Source organism: Manis pentadactyla, chromosome 2 (genome assembly GCF_030020395.1).
Source record: "Manis pentadactyla isolate mManPen7 chromosome 2, mManPen7.hap1, whole genome shotgun sequence".
Classification (NCBI taxonomy): domain Eukaryota; kingdom Metazoa; phylum Chordata; class Mammalia; order Pholidota; family Manidae; genus Manis; species Manis pentadactyla.
The window spans coordinates 165,131,770-165,152,125 of NC_080020.1; positions in this window are offsets into that span (position 1 = coordinate 165,131,770).

The following is a 20,356-nucleotide window of genomic DNA, read 5'->3' on the forward strand; positions in this document are numbered from 1 at the left end:
AGGTAGTAGGTCCCTGGGCTACCTACAACTTTTGTCCAATTTGGCTACAAATCAGAGGTTCCCATAACCCCCTCCTCAGCTTTGATTAAGTTGCTAGAGCAGTTCACAGAACTTGGGAACATGTTCATGGATTAATTAAAGGATATGATAAAGGACAGAGATGAACGGTCTGATGAAGAGATACACAGGGCGAGGTATGGGAGGGTTCCTCGGTGGGGGAGCTCTGTCCCTGTGGAGTTGGGGTGAGTCAGCCTCCTGGTTTCGATGTGCTTACCAACATGGAAGCTCTCTGAAGTCCCTACTACCCCAGGATTTGGGGGAGCCTCAGAGCACTGGATGGAGTGAGATTATGTTCTGGGAACTTCCCAAAGGCAAAGAAAGGAGACTTTCCAGCCGGCTACTAAGGAGCGTGATTGTACAGCTGCAGTCCTGTCCGGTCACCCAGGCGATGGGAACCAGCAAGCCCAAATCGTACCTCCAAGCAGCCCCTCCCTACTTCTCTGTAGAACAGAGAGAGTGACACACTAGAAGAAAGGGAAGCAGGAAACCTCAGAGAGGAGGTGTGCTTAAAGTTACTAATGAACTCTGTGAGTCCTTTCTGGCTCTCTGGTTTTATCTGGTTAACTCTTTGAGTCCCTTTGAGTGGACTTTATTGGCATTATGCTCTCTCTACCTGCTCATGTCTGTCTTTCTGCCTAACAGGTCCATCCTGAGTAACCACATTAAAATGAAAGATACTCCTAACACCCAGGAAATTTCAGGGGCCCTGTGCTAGCAATGGGGAGCAGAGACTATCATATATTTTCTAATATCTCACAGGACCCAAAAAAGACTTTATTCTTAATTTGTGGAATTTAAAGTAGTAAATATTAACAAAGGTGAAAAACAGAATACACGGGAATATACAGGGCACGTACCTCAGACATCCTACTGTTCTCTGAGGCCAGATTTAGTCCTGGGCTACAAAGGAGCAAGTTGGATAGCTCAGCACAAGAAAGACTGACTTCGAAAAAATTGTCTGAAACCTTAAATAAAGCAGCATTTAAAATGAAGAAGGAAATTAAGCAAAGAAAAGGCCTTGAGAATGTAGCAGATAAGTGCCTTGTTTGGGATGAGGTCCAGAATGAGCTCAGTGAAAGTTTTCTGAAAACTAAGACTGAGATAGAAATTAATAATGCCAAAGTCAGAACAGTAATGGAAGAAGAAAAGTGAGATCTATCTATGTAGTTTAAGAAGACAGAGGAAAAAGAGATGCTATAGGAAAAGAGATTGAGAACTTCAGATCTTAAGATTAAAGTCCAGGCTAGAAATTTATTAAAATTTTTTTTAAAAAAGAAATGGAGATGCATTTATATTTGCCCACTTTAAAAAATTGGTCAATTTCTACCTAGTTCTAGATCAAAAAGGGCAGGTGGGCCTGAAAATACAGATGGATTATAGATATATAGATGACAGACAGATAAACGATACACAGACACACAGTTGGATAACAGAAGAGACAATTTAAAAGAATGAACTTAAATTACATTCACAAATCGTTATTTGATCCAAAAAGCCACTAAAATGTTTAAAGCTAAAAACAGATATCAATAAAAGGGGAAACATACCTTTAAACCTCTAAGAGTCATACTGTGCACCTGTGTGAGATACCGGATGATCTTCAGGGAAGACCTCAGCTGAGTGTAGAGGACTTACAAGTGTAATTCTGAGGACCCTGTCTGGATGACAGAGCATATTCTGCTCTGAGTTCACATTTATTTGAAAATCTTGCACAAAGAAAATAAGGACCAAATGGAAGGTGAAATTTTACAGGTTTTAGAAGCTCATAGGAGACACTAACAGAAAGAAAAGAACCATAGTTAGGATCTGGAGACCAGAGCTGTCAATAACGCAAATTCCTAACTCATGAGCTCGCAGGAAGAAAGATGCATTTGCAATGCCACTCACTGAGAGAGAAGTTAGTAAGTTCACTTGGATTCCATAGGGTTGGAACACTGACAGGTTCCCCTTGCCTCTGCTTCCTTCCTTTCTGCCAACATGTCTCTTTCTTGGTCTTGGCCCAGAACAACAATGTGGGCCTCATAGATTTTGTATTGATAATGAAGTGATGTAGTTCCTTCTGCTCCCATCTGCAAGATCTGGTAAATTAAAGTCAATTAAATTGAACTTACTGCATTTTTCAGTCTTGATCATGTGGATCTGCCATTCAGAGAGACCATTATCAAACCACATTCTTCAAGGAAAGGCTCCCTTTTCATGACAACCACTACATACGATGGTGAGATATCCAAACCACATCAGAAAATACTTAGTGATTAAAGCACATTTATTATTTCTGCTCTGTGGGTTAGCTATTTTCAATTTAAGCAGCTAGCAGTGCTGAGCTGGCTGTGTTCATTTCACTGGAAGGTGGCCCAAGATGCTTAAGTGATGATGTAATCCAGACCAAGTTGAAATGGGGCTCTTTTGTCTGAGAAAATGTACTAAAAACTGAGAACAGAGGATCTTGGACATATATTAGGGAACTCTAGTGAAAACTAGAGGGGACTGAATTTTGAGCTTATTTTCTTACTAGGTGCTCATCAATAAATGGAAGTCTACAGTCAATTGTGTGGTTGTTGGAAGACACTTGTCATTAGGTCTCTTACTCCAGCCTGTCTTGGTGAGTATACTCTGAGTTCAAGGTCCAAACTGCTCTTTGTCCAGGCCATCACTGTGCTTGTGATTAGTGACCTTAAAGGAATGAGGTAATGTCTCTCCATAGAAAAGAACAGACTTACTAACAGGCTGCTATAAAGGAGTGGGTTCCCCAGGCTCAGCATTCTACAATATAACTTACTCCATGTTCAGGCTTCTGTCTAGGCCAGTGGTTCTCAACTGGGATGATTTTGTCCCCCAGGGACATTTGGGAATGTTTGCAATATACACACACACACACTTCCAAACACATTTAAATATATATAAATATTCATATAGTGTAGAATATGTATACATACATACATACAGTGTCATATATATATATATGTAGAGAGTGATAGCAAAAGTATGTTGTATAAACGGATCCTAGTAATGCCTGCTGCTCTTAAAATATGCACAATTTAGTGATCTGAATTTGATACCCCGGAACAGCAAGCCAGTGACCAGTGACCCAACCATTAGGCACCTACTTGAGATAGGAACCTGCCTTACAGTAAACAAAAGAAAACAAATAAACAAAAAAAGCCCTCTTGGTCTTTTATTGTTTCCCTGAATAGTTTCTTCTTTTAATTGGCAATAGTTTTAACTAATTCATTATATTTTATTAAGAAATAAGTGGAAAAAAAGTCATCCTTTAAAGTTTTCATGATGCTTAATTTTATGTCAACTAGAAGGGGACACAGGGTGTCCAGATATTTGGTCAAACATTATTCTAGATGTTTCTGTGAGAGTGTTGTTGGATAGATTAACTTTTCAATTAGTAGACTGAGTAAAAATGACTGTTCTCCATAATGTGGGTGGGCTTCACCCTATCAGATGAAGGCTTGAATAGAATCAAAGGCTGACTCTTCCCTGGTAAGAGAATTCTCCTGTCTTATGGCCTTTGAACTGGAACATGGCCTCTTTCCTGTTCTACAGCAGCCAGAGGCCTTTAGACTAAAATACATATGTATTATATGTAAATAGAATATTATTTATCTACAACTCTGTTTCTATTCCCCTGGAGAACCCAAAGATCTTTATCCTTATGCTCTATGCTCTCCTTTCCTTTAAACTGGGCTTACCATCAGTACAGCTCACAATATTTTGACTATTTATGTACAAAATATGAGACAAAACTGTGTTTTATTTACTAATACATCTTCAAGGTTGTTGATATCTGGTGTATATGTTTATTAATGGTTTCTGATTATGCCATTAAGAATAAATGTGTAATAAAGGACAAATTTAAGGCCTGGATCATAATTTTCAATTTTTTCTTAAAAAGTTCAAATAATGTATAGCAACAACAAATATTATCAATGGGTAAAGGAATCATTTCATTTAATTCAAAGCTGAAAATATTAAATGAATCATACTATTAACCAACATTTTGAGAAATATATTTCTGCTGCCCGCTCCTTCAACAAACACAATGGGCCGTGGCACAATTCATTTTTCCCTGTGTCCTGCTTTCTGAACAACATATATTGTGAAAACTTGAAGAGTAAGTTCAGCCATTTCCAGAGTTATCTTGATTCTTCATAAGATTATCTTTTGAAGGCTTGTACTTCTGTCACTCTTTCTAAATTTTTACATCTAGCAGATGAATTAGACCTTTTTCATTCTCCCATTCAAAACCTGCCAAGGAGTTTCCATCCCATTGAGGAGGAGAAAGATGGCCTACACAGTCTGCTCCAGTTTTCCCAAACCTCGATTTAAACCAAGATGACCTAGACTGCTTTGATACTATACCTATGCCCAGGACCTGCCCAGGACCAAATGAATCAGATTCTCTTGGGGGAAGACCTGAGTGTTCATTTTGGGCAGCTCTTCAGTGTTGAAAATCACTTTCTGCCAGGACATGACTCTGGCCCACCCTGTGGAATCACTCCCCTAGCATTTCTTCCTTGTGGATGTATCCCAGTCCCACTAGCTCTCTGTGGTTACTTGAATAAACCAAGCTTGCTTCCAACTCAGGGACATTCACTTGGTGCCTGCTTGTGTTCCTTCCATTGCTTGTTTTCTTACTTCTCTAAGGTCTCTGCCCAGGGAATGTCCCATTGGGCCCGACCTGGAATAGCACTTGTCATGCATGTTACCTGCTTCATTTTCCTTCAGCACACTTATCACTCTGGCATCTATATGCATGTATGTGCTTTCATCTCTCCCACCAGAACATAGGGTGATAAGGGCAGGAACATTTTCTGTCATGTCCTTCATCTATCTTTAATGCTTTAAACCTTTATTGAAATATAAGCACTTCATAAATAATGCCAAATGAAAATACACAGCAACTGCAAGTCCTGATTCAAAGATAGGTGATAATGTCAGAAAATGTCTGACAACATGACATGTGCCCTTTTCTCAGATAATAATCTACTTGGCAACAAATACAGCAATCCCTGAGTTCAGGAAATCTGGAACTAGGGCAGAGTACCAGGAATCAGTTTTGTAGGGTGATAGACTGCTTGCTGCTAGTTGGGAAGCTATACCAGCTTCTGATAAGACAGCCTGTGAATAAAAATATTTGATATAAAAATCTTGATTTTTAGTATTTCAGTTCCTCCTCTGTCAAGTTGAAAATGAGACTTGCTTTCTTACCTCACACTTAGCATTCATGGAGAGTGGGCATTTTGGGAATACTTTTCTCTTTAATAATATGAATTATGAAGAAAAAAATGTATGGGATTATGGTGTAACATGACCTAGAGAAAGGGTCTGACTTCAGTTATTTGCTAGCAGAATCCCTTAGTTGAATATGCATGGATATTATAATTGACATATCGTAGGTTTGGCTTGTCAGAATGTCACCGAAAAGGAGGAAAGGAAGGATAGATGAGATCATTTTCACCTAGCTGTGCACTTCCGGCAGGTAACTATGGATTCCATCTCTGACACAGTTCCCTTTGAGAATCTTTCCTGCTCTTTGTTTCTTCCATAAATGCCTCCATTCCATCATTCCTATTGCATGCAATTACTGTCAGATGGTGTGGTGCATACCTGCACACTGATTAGCAAATTCACACTGATTTGCTCTAAACACTAACGAATTGGAAGCGAAGACACTGTCTAGTTCCAGTTAAAATTTTTATGACAGCACCAGCTTCTTTCAAGTAGCCTTACTTTTACATGGATAATAATAAAAATGTCTATGCTTTCTATTTCTCTCCAACTGCATCATAAGAATTTCTGGTTACATTTGTGTAAGTGACATCAGCCGTGGTGATGGTTCACAAGGGAGTCAGTGCACTCTTGAGCGTGTGCACTGTCTTTCGCTTTGCATTAGGGATTTGAGCTCCAACTATTCAGCCACATTGCAGCAATATTAAGCTACTTGCTATAGGACAACTTTCCAGAGATGCCACTGGCTCCAGACCACCAGTTTCAAAAATAACTCCTGTGGTTCCTTTATCAGTTTGAGCTAAATATGAATGGAACATCAGCCTTGTAATATAAGGTGTCCCACAAATTGAAGAGGCCTCTGAATTCCTTACTATGACAGAAACTGACCCCTTCATAAATAATTTTGCTGAACTACTTTCACACTGCCCCTTGGTTGCCAAATCGATTGTTGTTATTTGCCATATCATGCCAGTGAAATTAAAAGAAAGAAGGTATTTTGCCACAACCTTTTAGTGACTAAGTGAAACAGATCTCAGTTCTCCAAAATCTCTTGACAGCAGCCTCCTTTAAAAACAATGCTTCTTTTATGATAGAAAACTTCCCCATCTACACAGACATGTTTTTAACAAGGGTTAACAGTAGACCATACTTCTATCTGGTAAGTCACACTTTTACTTTTCCACGTTTTTACTCCATCTCAGATAGACAGTGTCCTCATATTCTTCTCACAGCATATCCCCTCACCCCCGAACACCACCCCAACACTTCACCATCCTCAGTCCCATCCTCTTAAATCCCAACTGCTATTTTGAATTTGAATAACTAACAAACAAATCCAAGCTGTCACATTCGCCAGAGCTACCTTCCATTTTCGTCTTTGTGACGTGTGCATATTTCATTGAAAGGTGAGAAGCCAAAGTAAAAGTAGCAGTTTCAGGAGGTGTATTTAAATAGTAAGTAGGATCTAAGAGATAAACTAATACAGCTCAGTTCCACCACATACTCACTTTGTTACCTTTTCCTACTAGGAATATATTTGTGGTTGGATATCCAAATTGCTAAAACTTTATATAATAATATTAATGATATACAGAAGTTATCTGTAATAAAAGTTAAGAAGGACAAAAAATTATATATGGAAAAATTACAATGTTACCTAAAAAGCACTTTTCAAAATGTCAACTGTTCTAAACACTGTTTCTACTAAGAGACTCCTATCTAGTTGGGGTGAGGGCCTACTTCTCACACCAGATGGAAGATGGGGTAACTCCTGGAAGAGGTCAGACTTCTCTCTGGACTGGAGCAGGACCTGGCATTGTCCTATCATTGAACATAAAGGGAATGATCAGGCCAAATCATACACATCCCCTTAATTACAGAGAAAAGTTATCTCACATCCTGTTCCATCTCCATCTATCAGCAAGTATCATCAAGTTTGCATGTTTCAGGTTTCATAACCTGAGACTGCCAGACCCAGAATTTAGCAAGCAGTAATGCCTTCAGTAAAGCACACATGAAGGTCACACAGTGCTGTGAAGTCTGCGTTATCAGAGCACTTTAAGATTGGAAGAAAATAACTCTAAAGTCAATATTCACTCCAGGTACCTTAAGTAGTGGTTTTGAAGAGGGTTAATGTGATGGAACAGGGCTGGAAGATACCAACCCTGTTGGCTGATTTTGAGCTGCTGATTTTTTTTTTATTAACAGAATTGATTTTCCCCTTGTTCTTCTACAGTACCTTTGTTAAATCCCCCATAATCAAGGGGATTTATCATGCAGAAGAAACATCTGCAAAAGCCAGTTTTGCCTTTGCCTCATGTAAAGAGGCATCACAAGGATCTCAATGCAGCCAACAAGGGAATGTGAGAAGAATAACAGAAGCTTAGGGAACACTGTGCAGACAACAGGGTACCCCAGCTTCCAGAAACACGGGAGGCTCCTGTTCATGTGCTGCAATTAGCCAGAGACTCAGAAGTTCATCTCTCCCAAAGAAACTCACCTATTAGCCTAAAATAGCCCCAGACATTCAAACAAAATTTATTCTATTTGGATTAAAGCACCAAGTAAAATATAAATATAATATCTGGCAAGTTTATTACATTGACACAGATTAAGATAATATATATTATTGGCATATTTGAACTATTTAGCTGGTTCCTTGTAAATGAAGACAGTGTAAGTAGAATCTATAGAGCTGAATTTTAAGAAAACATATTTTGCTCACAATAAGAAAGACACATTTAACAACTGAAGGGGGTGTACTGTTGCCTAGATGAGCAGTGAGCAATGGGCTCTTTGTATCAGTATTCAGTGTATGTTATAGAAAAGCACCGTTCAAAGGAAACAAAATGTGAACCCAAAATGTAAGCCACCTGTGTAATTATAAATATTGTAGCAGTCTCATTAAAAAAGAATTTTAAAAGTAGGAATTAAATTATATATTTGATTTAAACCAATACCCAAAATATCATTATTTCAACTGTAATCAATATAAAAAAAATTTACATTTTTGTTCTAAGTATTTGAAATTTCAGTTATCCTTGAAATATGGATTGGTCATATTTCAATAGTTACTAATGCCCAGTGGCTACTTAGTACAGTTATAAAAATTTTGCAGGTAGGATAAAAAATCTATCTTCTAAGGCTACCTCCACTTTTTAATATTTATTTATTCCATTGTTTAATGATCATATCACATTAGATGGACTTTTAATTGGGTAGAACCACTGCAGTGAGGCCTCTCCCAGCTGGATACAGGCAGGAGAAACCAGCACTGGTCATTTTCAGGGAAGAAAAGCAACACATACTGACTTTTCCTGCCCCAAAACCTGGAGACACACACACACACACACACACACACACACACACACACACACACACACAAGCCCAATTATAGGCGATTGGTAAGACAAAGAAATGACATATTTCAATCCATATTTATTGGCCATTGGTTTTTTGCATCACATTATGGAGAAATCAAATTCCATGCCCTCAAGGAGCACATTATGAAATATGGGGAAGCCAGACCTATGCTCACACAGAAAACTAAGTAACACTAAGCAGTGTGAGGATGCCGCAGTAGTTCCCTAGGAAAGACCCCTGTAAAGGTTCAAGGAAAAGGAGAATTATTGGCATTTAGAGGTTTCATAATCAAAGTAGTAGGCTTGAGCTGTGCCTTAGGGGATGGTCAGTACTCATACTAATGCAGAAAGGCATGTCAGCGGAAGCCATGGAGTGAGAATGCACAAAGGACTTTATTTTGGCGGGCAAAACATAAAGCAGCCCCCATGGCAAGGAGGCCATTGCTATGCTTTATTCCTCACACATCCCAAGTATAACTACCTCTTTTGGGTGGTGGGACCTTCCAGACTTAACACCTACCAAACGGGGATGCCTTGTACTCCTGTATCTTCTCTTCACTATCTGTTTCTTCCTAAGTCCCTCCTCACTGATAACACTGGTGACTTGATGTTGACCATGCCCTAGTTGGAAGCCTGGTGCAGAGGGTAGAGGCCTAACTGAAATTAGGTCCCTATTCCAAATATGTCTGGGACAAAGAGGCAGAGTTAAGGCTGAAAGGGTAGGTCAAATGGACAGATAGGCCTCGTTTCTAACTGGGAGGATGAAACCACATGTTTCAAATTACAGAAGTTGAATTTAAGGTTCAAGTATTTTGAGAAGCAGGGGAGAGGTGATGGGCAGCATGGCGTCAAACACACTTGGCATTTTAGTTGGCAATCAGCTCCTATTCTAACAGGCACGGACATGAGATGGACTGGGTACTTGGGGAGAAAGTTGAAATGAGTACAAAAATGCTTCTGTTCACACAGGTCAAACTGTGGTCTTATCCTTGCTTCCCTTCTTTCCTACCTCATACTCCATTTGCCATGAAATCCTGTTAACTCTACTTTCAAACATACCCCCAATCTGACCTTATTTAACTGCCTGATGCTGCCCCCACTCTGGCCCAGCTAACCTTCATCTTACACCTTAATAACTGCAAGCCCTCCAACTAGGTGCCCTTCAGTCCTTTCCCCTTTGCAGGGTCTTCCCAGCAGATTGGGCTTCCTTTAAGACATGAATCAAACTATATCCCTCTTTTGTTCAAAAAGCCTTTTTCCCATCTCACTCAAAATAAAATGCTTGTCTTTGCTCTGATCTAAAATCCCTTACATGATCTGCCTCCCCCTCAGCCTCTGCACCTGCCTCTCTGACTTTATATCCTTTACTCTCTTACTTGTTCACTCTGCACACTGGATTTCTTGTTTCTCAAAAGCTCCAGCTACATCTCACCTACAGGACTTTCAACTTGCTATTTCCTCTAGCTGATACACCCTTCCACAAGCTCTCCACATAGCAAGCTCACTGACCTCCTTCTCACTCTCAGTTATTCCTCTCTACTCATCACATTTAAAAATTTCTCTTCCCTCCCTGATACCTCCAATGTTCCCTCAGTGTGTAAGTATTTTCTCCTTAGCATATATTCCTATTTAACATACTGCACAGGATTACCTAATTACTTCCACTGTCCTCCTGTGACACGGAAATATAAGCTCCAAGAAAGAAGAGATTTTTACTTTTTTGTGTTCTGCCACATTCCTAGTGTTTAAAACAGTGTTTGGCACATAGCAGGCATTCAATAAATATATCTGAGTGAATGAATGTATGGTGCAGAGGGAGACAAAACATGCACACATCTTTCTGATAATAATAGATTTAATATAAAAAGTTATGAATAAGGGGTAAAATTTAGTCTAGGAATTTAAAAGATAACTGGGTAGGCACAGGAGGCTTCATGGAGATAGTGGCTAGAAGAAACTGTAGGGCAGAGGCACAAGTCAGGTATCCCTATGAAGAGGAAGCTGCAGGGAAAAGCAGGACATAAAATATAGTATAGATATTATTTTCGTAAGTCACAAACACAGATGTATGAAAACCCTAACTTAAAACAAATAACATATAGCTTAGACTAATTTATACCTCAGTCATTTTGCCTACCTGATGAGAGGCAAATTATTGGCACCGTCTCTCAGGACAGAGAAGTTAACACATATTCTATGCCAATACTCCAGCTGAGGTAAGTTTCAGAGCTAGAAGCAACTGAAGAGGGAGTGAGAGTGAAAATAAACTGAATGCAAGTAAGTTTTAAGCCAGAAATGGTTTTGCGGAATTTACAAGGTATAATTTGTCTGTCTGTCTGTCTTGTCTGTCTGTCTGTCTGTCTATCTTTCTATCTATCTATCTATCTATCTATCTATCTATCTATCTATCTATCTATCTATCTATCTATCTATCATCATCTATCTATTATCTGTCTATCTAATCATCTATTTGTCTTAGTTGGACCAGATTCACATAGGCCCTCTTTCCAAACTTTGGAAATAAACATTTTACACAGGAAGAAGCCCCGTGCCAGAGACCCTCAGCCATTTGTCTCATATTCCAGAATAAGGAAGGTCGGCTGTAGGTAAGGGCTTTCCTGCATCATAATGTCCATGTATTTTATAAATAGGTGGAAGGAAGATGTCCCACTCTCTATTGGTCCTATGTTGTTTACTTCTCACAGCTGGCTGGGATTATATGCTCAAAAGCTCATTGGTGCTAGAGTCAAAATTTTATGCCTCCAGTGCTTTAAAAATAGCCCCAATAAGCATACTTTCAGCCATTCAGCACCTACCTACTTTGGATAACAGACAAAACTGTACCCCACATCTGCTGGCCATAAATGAGACAAACTCCAGGCAACTGCTGACCTCTTCTGCGCTCTCCAACCTAGGGATTCCCCACCTGCTGCTCAGTAACATCACCTAGACACATAAACCCTCTAATTCCCTGTCCCTCAGTTGTTCTCCAGCCCTCTTCCCCTTTTGAGTTGTCTCTACAAGTCCTAGGATGTGAGGGACTTCCCCATGCATGTAGTCCTGTCAAAGTATGCCCAGATAAAGCTCACTGTATATGACTGCCACCACATAGTCATATACTTTTCTTTAATTTACCCCCAAATCCTTGAACTCCCTACACAAAGGAGCATCAGACTCTTTGCTAGTGGACACTAGATGACCTTCAGGACAAGGAAGCTCATTCTGCTCTTGTTTTATTCTGCGCTACCATCCATCCATCCCTGAAATGTAGGCAGTAGAAATGAAATGTAGTCTGTCTTCTTTCTGTTTCTCCCATTACCTCATCTTAACAAGTAATTTATTCTATTTGTTGCTCTCTTAGCATATGGAGCGATACTTTACTATTTCAATTTACTTTCCTTCCCTTTTCTCTTCAGGAAGCAAAAAAGTGATTCTAAATGCAGTTAATATAAAGTAGCAAAGACCAATTTTTCTCCCAACCCATTTCCTCTATTTTTGGGGTATGGATAGAATGTATGCATAGAATAAATATTAATGCTCAAGAGGTAAAATTATTAAGGCAAAACAAACAGAAAAAACTAAAGCTGTTCTCTGCCTTCAAGCACACAGTGTGTTTTCAATATAGCTTACCAAGGTTCCTTTCTCCGTTTCTCACCTCCAGTCCTTCTCTCCTTGGCCACCCTTATTATGTGGTTTATCTGGGAGCCCCTGTTCCCCACTTAGCCTAATTTCTCTTGCTTTGTCATTGAGGATACCAGTCTTGGGATGCTATTCTGATATCTATCATCTATCTTTGTCTCTTAAGCTTCTCTTTAATTAACTTTCTGCTTCTCTAGGTCTACACTCTATTCTCTTTTCCTTTCTGCTTATCACTCTGATGCCATTGACTATACCCTTCCTTTTGCCTTATTCTCCAAACATACCTACAGTTTCATTAAACACTGCCCATGAGAGACAATCAGAATAGCAACACTGAACTAGCTGTGTAGGGTTTTTTTCCCCCTAAGAAAAAGACATTCTGAATAATGAAATTTTTGTTACCAATACCTGCTTCATTAAAAAAAAAAGGCTTTTATTCAATAATAAAGAAATGAGCTATCAAGCCAAAAAGATGTGGAGGAATGTTAAATGTCCATATCAAAATGAAAGGAGCCAGTCTAAAAAGGTTACATGCTATATGATTTTGGCTATATATATCACATTTTGGAAAAGGCAAAAACATAGAGACAGTAAAAATATCAAGCAATGCATTACTAGGAAATATTGAAATTGCAATGGTTTATTGGTTTTCATTTAAAAACTTCCTAAAGGAGTGATATAAAAGAGTGGTTGCTAGTGGTTGTGGGAGTAGAGGGAAGGAGCAAAAAATGAAAACCTGGGGATTTTTAGTGAAGTGAAACTGATAAAAACTTAATGGCAGATATTGTACATTTCTCAAAACCCATAGTGCAGTACACCACAAAGAGTGAATCTTAATGTAAACTATGCACTATAGTTAAAAATAATGTATCAATATAAGTTCATTAATTTTACCAACCCCATTTAAGCAAGATGTAAATAATAGAGAAAAGTTGGGGGGAAGGTAGTTTGGAGAGGTATATGTCATTCTATCTGCCCAATTATTCTGTAAAGCAAAATCTGTGCTAAAAAATAGGCTAGTAATTATTTTAAAAGAAGAAAGAAAAGAAATATCCAGATTTTTATACTCAGGGATTAGTGACTAAGGAATAATTCCTGTAGCAATAGTTTGAAGAATAACAATAGCCATAGTTTGCATGTTTATTGCTAATGCAATTATAGCAATTGTAAATCGACTCTTAACCATAAATAGCCCCAAACATTGTAAAATAAATCCCATGGCTTTATGTATGACGAAAATGGGCTTTTAACATGTAAATGGACCTCCTTGCATCACAGTATAAATCCCATAAGATTCTATTGACATAATAAATCAAGCAATGCATTACTAGGAAATATTGGAATTGCAATGGTTTGTTGGTTTTCATTTAAAAACTTCCTAAAGGAGGGATGTAAAATTTGGGAAATGAATTTAGCCATTTCCAAGGACGGACAGTCTTTTACCCTGCTAATTGCAGTGCAGGTGATGCTGCTGATAGGCTGTGAGATAAATGTTCCTTGCCTAAAAAATATACACCAGAAGTCTCACAGATGAAACCTCAACTGTGGTTTGGACATGGGAATGAGCAGCCGACTTGAGAGGCAGGGTCAGTGCCAGTTTGAAGGAAAATTTTTACTACTGAGGTTTATTTTTCTATATTAATTAACAGGCAAATAAATGTTTCTTAGGTTTCTTTGCTGTTACTGTCTATTTTATCAGATAAATTAGGTATGAAACCCTGCCTATACAGTGAATAAAAATAGCATATCTCACATATCAGACATATGATGTTTCCAATTTTGTCACATAATGGGAGGTTGATAGTAGTATACTTCAAGTTTCTAAAGCAACACCATCTACAGAGACAGGTCATTACAGCCCATAATGGTTCACCCTGAAAATGAAACATATACCTCAGGCTTATGCTCACATTAATAACTATAAACTCTTTCAAAAAAGAGAAAATATAAATTGATTTTACTCCCAACTCATTACTAGAACAAGACTCATAAATTAAATAGCAAGAATAGATTATTAAAAAGAAACAAATGTCAAAAGTCTTCCAATATCCTTCCTATCAGCCTTCACAACTTCTCAAACCATTCTTGGAGATTACTAATAGAACAGAAACTTCGTAGAACAGCAACTTTCTCTATTTTCTGCTACCAGACTAACAAATATAACTGCTCCATCACCCCCATCTTTGTTATCCTCTCCATTAAATGAAATAGTAGTCTCTGTACTCAGAAATTAATTTTTTAAATTAATGTCATTTCCATCCTTAGAATCCTTCAATAGCTTTCAATTCATTATGATAAAGTGAAAAATCCTTATAATGGCCTACAAGGTTTAGAATGTAATGTGTCTTATCTTCTTTTTTTCAAATTTGCATCACTCCTTCAGGAAGTTTTTAAATGAAAACCAACAAACCATTGTGATTCTAATATTTTCTAATAAAAAATACTCCCCACCCATCTTTCAATTTTTGTGTCAGCTACAATATTCCCTGAAATTTGCACACTGTCCCTAGCTTGGGCACTATGCACATGCTGGCAGCCTCTGACTAGAACAGTCTTCCCATCTACCCGTTGCATTGCTTAGTTTCTCTATAATTTTCAGATATTATGTTAAACACTGGCTTCTTTTTCATTTTTATTGCCTTATATATTATATGTTTGTTCACCATCTGTTTACTTCAACTAGAATATGAGCTTTGTTACAATGAGGTGATTGAATATTTTATTCATTACTTTATCTCTAAAATCTAGAATAGTTCCTGGCATAAAGTAGTGGCTGAATAAACATTATTTGTTCAATAAGTGAATGAATGAATGAAAAAAATATTTCTTAAGGTAAATTTTGCTTGATATCATTGGATTAAATTAGATCCTCTGTTACAAGTTCATATAGTATGTTATTATTAATCTTGATATCCTCTTTTCCTCTTGAATTTGTGTACTGCTATTGCTTGAAAATATATCCTATAACTCCTCCTTAAAATCAAGCATCAGACATAATTGAAACAAAAACAATTAACAGAAATACCTAACCATCTCTTTATGTACAATATACAAATATTCTACTAATTTATATCCATTAACTTTTTATTCTTGGCTGAAAAAAGAAAGAGCATTATTTTCAAGCCAATTGTGCATTTTAACAACTTTTCAGAATGTGTTAAGGTGCTCATCACATTGTTGTCAAGTTTTGTTCTCATAATGAGTTGTGTTCCTTTTGCAGATGACAATGCTTTTCCAGTTGACCTTTCTCTTTCCTAGATATTTTACATTTATTATGTATACCGGGCAATCATACATATATCAAAACAGCAAAATACATAAATATTATCTATCTTTTATGTTTGTCATGTGGGTGGAAAGTGCGTCATTTGTTATTAGCCACCTCCCATGTAATAGGGTGAGGGAAGAATCCCATGGTGTCACATGGCATGAGTTAAGGGATAGGCTTTATACGAGAGAAACTTACAAAGCTGGTGTCCGTCAAGAAAACAAGCCACAATTCCCCAGTTAACACACAGAAGTCCTGGAGTGTGGATGGAACCCACAGGGTGGACCTGCATTCCAGTGATGACATCTCACAACTCCTGTTCCTATTTCTTCTTACAGGTTATTCTTTTACAAAAAGGAACACATAAACTATTTGGATACTACATAGCCCATAACTGGCTGCCAGCTTCCCACAGGTATTTGGGAATTCCAACTACCCAGCGCACATTCACCTTGGGAGAAATTGAAAATTACACCCCTCCTGTTGAGGGAAGGAAGGCACTGGAGCTTATTCCTGCTTGGGAAAGGAGTGATTTTCATCACCACGCAGTCCGTGGTGCAGGATATGCAGAGTGACTGCCTGGGGCCATTTTTAGAAGCTCTGTTCCATGTATCAAAGAAAAACTTTCTGACAGAATTGATTATAGTGCTTTGCTGATGAAAAGAGAAATCAAGGATAAATTCTAGGTTTGTAACTTGACACTGGAGAAAGTCAGTGGTATCATTTACTAATGTGGAAGTTGAGGGAAGGACAGTTTTGAGGTTAAAAAGTCAAAACTTGTTTTTCACAGGATGCATTTGAGATTAGCCCTGAGAATCTAATCAGAAATGTTGACAGTAGGTGTTTGAATATAGGAGCCGAGAGCCCAGAAGAGAGATAAGCCATGGAGATATATGTATTGGAGTCATCAGCAAGCAGATGGAACTTGAAGTCATGGGAACAAATATGCCACCAGAATAAAGTGAAGAGAAAATAAGAAGTTCAGGGTCTCAATCTCAGGGTACTCCAAATTTCAGAGATTAAAAGATGAGGAAAACTACCAAAACGATCCTAAGATGGATGTCTCCAGTGAGGGACAAAGGGAGCCAAGAAGTGTCCCTGAAGTCAAGTGAAAAATCTATCTCCAGAAAGGAGGGAATGCTTCCGACAACTGTGGGTGTCGTTCAAGTAAGGGGAAAACTGAGAAATGTCCATTAGGACTGATAACGTGCCACTCTAACTTCGACAAGAGCAATTTCAGTGGAATGATAAGCACAGGGAGAATTTAAGAAAGTGAGGGGAGAGGTACAGGAAAGCACAAGTGTGACGAACAACTCTTCTGAGGTATTTTGCTGTAAAGGGGAGAAGGGCAATGAAGTGCTGGCTGGCAAATTTTTTGTTGTTAATGTTTTCTCATAAACATGGAAATGTATTTACATGCTCACTCCAAAAGCTGCAGATGCAGAGATATGCTCCAAGATGCTGAACTCTCAAAAGCTAGATGAACTTGGATTATATTTCCCAGTTAAGTGGTGCTTCCCATTATTCCTCAGAGGCACTCAATCTCAGTTAAGAGAAAAATCACAGTAAATATATCTATCTACCTACCATGCCAGAAAAAATGACAGAGATAAATGCTTATAGGATTTCTATTTTAAAGGACATTTTATTAAAGAATAACAGGATAACCCAAGAAAGAGTGAATTATCACAAAATGATGACACCCATATAAACATTTCCCAGGTCAACAAATAGAACAAAATGGCATCCAAAAGTTCTTGCTGCGCCCGTTCCAATCACACCTCCTTTCTCTTTCTCAGTTAAGTAGCATCCAGAATTCTAGACCTATACATACATTTTGGATATTTTTTCAACTTTTGAAACACATGGAAAATTTCCAACACATACAAAAGCAGAAAGAATGACATAATGAACCACAACATACCTACCTCCCAGCTTTAATAATTATTAGCTCATGGACAATATTTTACCTGTCAAATGATTCTCAAAATGTGACAGCTGGGGCCAGTAGTAGCATCAGTATCTCCAAGAACCTACCAGAAATGCAAATCATCAGGCTCTATCCTAGACCTACTCAACCATAAACCCCAGGGAGGGCGCCTAGCAATCACCCAACAAGTGATTCAACTGCATAATAATGCTTGAAAACCATTCATCTAGACTCACACAGATGGCCTTCTCTTGCTTATTTGATGCACATTTTATATATCTTTATACATCTTTTGATTTATGCCTTAAATAATTAAACAAGACACCTAGTACAAATAACAATACATTATGAATATTAATATATATCCAGTTTTCAGATTATTTCACATATTTTAAGTTTATTTTCTTGAATCGGGATCTACATAAGTTTTCAGCACTGAAGTTGGCTGAATATGTTTATTACAGGTATTCAGTTTATGTTTTCTCCCTTTCTTCAGGGTCTTTTCTCTCACTCTGTCTTCCATGCAATGGAATTGTCAAACAAAACTGATTTGTCTGTAGAGTTTCTCAGAGTTTGGGCTTTGCTTAGTGCATTTCAGTGTGTATGTGTGTGTGTGTGTGTGTGTGTGTTTAACATGTTCATCTATTCTTTGTGTTTCTTTAAAATTGGTAATTAGATTTGGTGACTTTATTATGACTAGATTAAATTTTCCTGAAAGCTTTAAGAAGCTTTTTTTTCCTATGTGTCCTGTTAACAATGTAGTTTTAAGGGAAGGGAGAGACCAAAGTCAGAACATTTGAGAGGTTAAGAGCATAAAGATTATGGGGTATATAGGTTGGAATGGACGAGGACATGGGCTAGCTGAGAAGACATGAAAGCAGCCAGAGTATAGTGATTAGCCCATGTTCTGAGCTGATGGTAGAAGAAATGGAAAATGAGAAATATTTGAAAGGTATGATAAGAAAATAGCCTTGGTAACTGGAGATCAAAGATAAATCCAGGTTGCTTGAGATTGTCATATCATTCACAAAATATTGTCTACTACTACATTGAAGTGTTGCTCTTAATTTATAGAAAGTACATTTATGGTGGCTGTTAAGTGATCCATAGAAATCTTCCAAGTCCTCAGATACACTTGGCTGTATTTCCCTTTTCCTTTACTAAGAGTTTCCATAAGAAGAGTTCCTGTATTTGCAGTATTGCCACACCTTTATAACCTATTCAGGTATGAAAAATGAAACTCTTTTTGTGCTTCCCATTAGTCTAGGAAGAACAACCATTCTTCCAACTCTTACTTTTCATTTGTTGTTTTAAATGATATCAACCTTACTACAAATATTGAAATGCTTCTATTTTTATACAGAATACAAATCCAAGTTCTATCCCAATTAATTAGTTTACCAGACTCACAGAGTTGCTTTTGTGTCATACATTGCCAAGGGACCCCGTGGTTGGAAGAAAAACCCCCATTTTATCCATAGGGAGTCCCCTTCCTTCCTGCTTGATCTTCTCTCCAGTCACATGATTCAAGGAGTCTATAGTGGCTTATATTGATATTCTTAGAAAAAAAGGGGATGGGAGTGATCTCAGATACATAACACTGCTTATAAACTCAACTAATTTTTCTATAGGATGTGAAAATAAATGCTAATTTTGTAGTATTAATATGAGGCAATAAGTAAGATAACACTTGTTAAGAACTTAATCCATGCCTTGGCATAAAATGAATAAAAATGAGGATCAAATAAAGTTTTTGTTCTGCCTCTAGGTGAACAGTGTAACCTGCACACTTTTCTTGGTATTATCAGCATAGAATAAAGAATTCAGGGAGATTCCTTTTCCTCCCTCAAGCTCCACTCCAGGAGTTTTAAAATTTACCTGTTCAAGAGGAGTACTACATAGGTTACGGGCTATATTCCCTGGCAGGGCAGTGTCTCCACCTCACACATTGCTTCTTCTGTCTCCACATCAACACTATTTTTTTTTTAAGTCAAACTCTCGGGGAATAATAAAGCAGTGAAAAATATACATTAAGACTAAAGAAACAAAAATATGCCTTAATATGTTATCCATCTGAAAGGTAGCCAATTAAAATAGAGTGTAAACATCACTGAAAATAATTTTTTAAAATGAGTATTGCTATAGATATTCAATTCAGATTTGTAACTAACATAAGAAAAATACAAATATATTCTTATTAAATTCTGGCAACAAGCACATAAAAACTGGCAGTTCAAATTAGTTTTTTACATATATTTCAAGAACTGTGTTCACAGGAAATAATTGACATATGAACATTGCAGACTACAAAAAACATTTCTGCTTCAGTTTTAGCTATTGGAAAGAATCTCGTCCTCCCTGCCTCCATCCCTACCTTTCTTTCTTCCTTTGATTCCTCCCTCTCTTGCAGTTGAGGAAAAAGAGGTGAGAAATTCGAGTGCCAAAATCACAGTTATTCATCTCTAATCTTTATAAAAGTACCAGTTCTCAAAGTTCATGGAAAGTACAAGATGTTAATATGTCAGTAAAATTAAACATAACAGTGTATGCACCAGTTGAAACTGTTTGCATATCATAGTCTTCATTACCTTACATGCTCAAAGTCTGAAAAATAAAGTCTTTCATTATATTCATTGACAGAGATGCTTTACAAATTGTCCCCAGAAAAATAAAAAATTCTGATTGTGGCATCCTTATGTTGGCTTTAGGCTTTTAGAACCCAGTCTCATTTCCAGTTGAGTCAACATTTGGTTTAACTCTCTCTGAAATTTGACCCTGCAATAGTGCCATACTCATTGCAAATGACTAAACTGATTACAACATTGTTAGTTCACTATTTTCAGTGACATCCCTGAC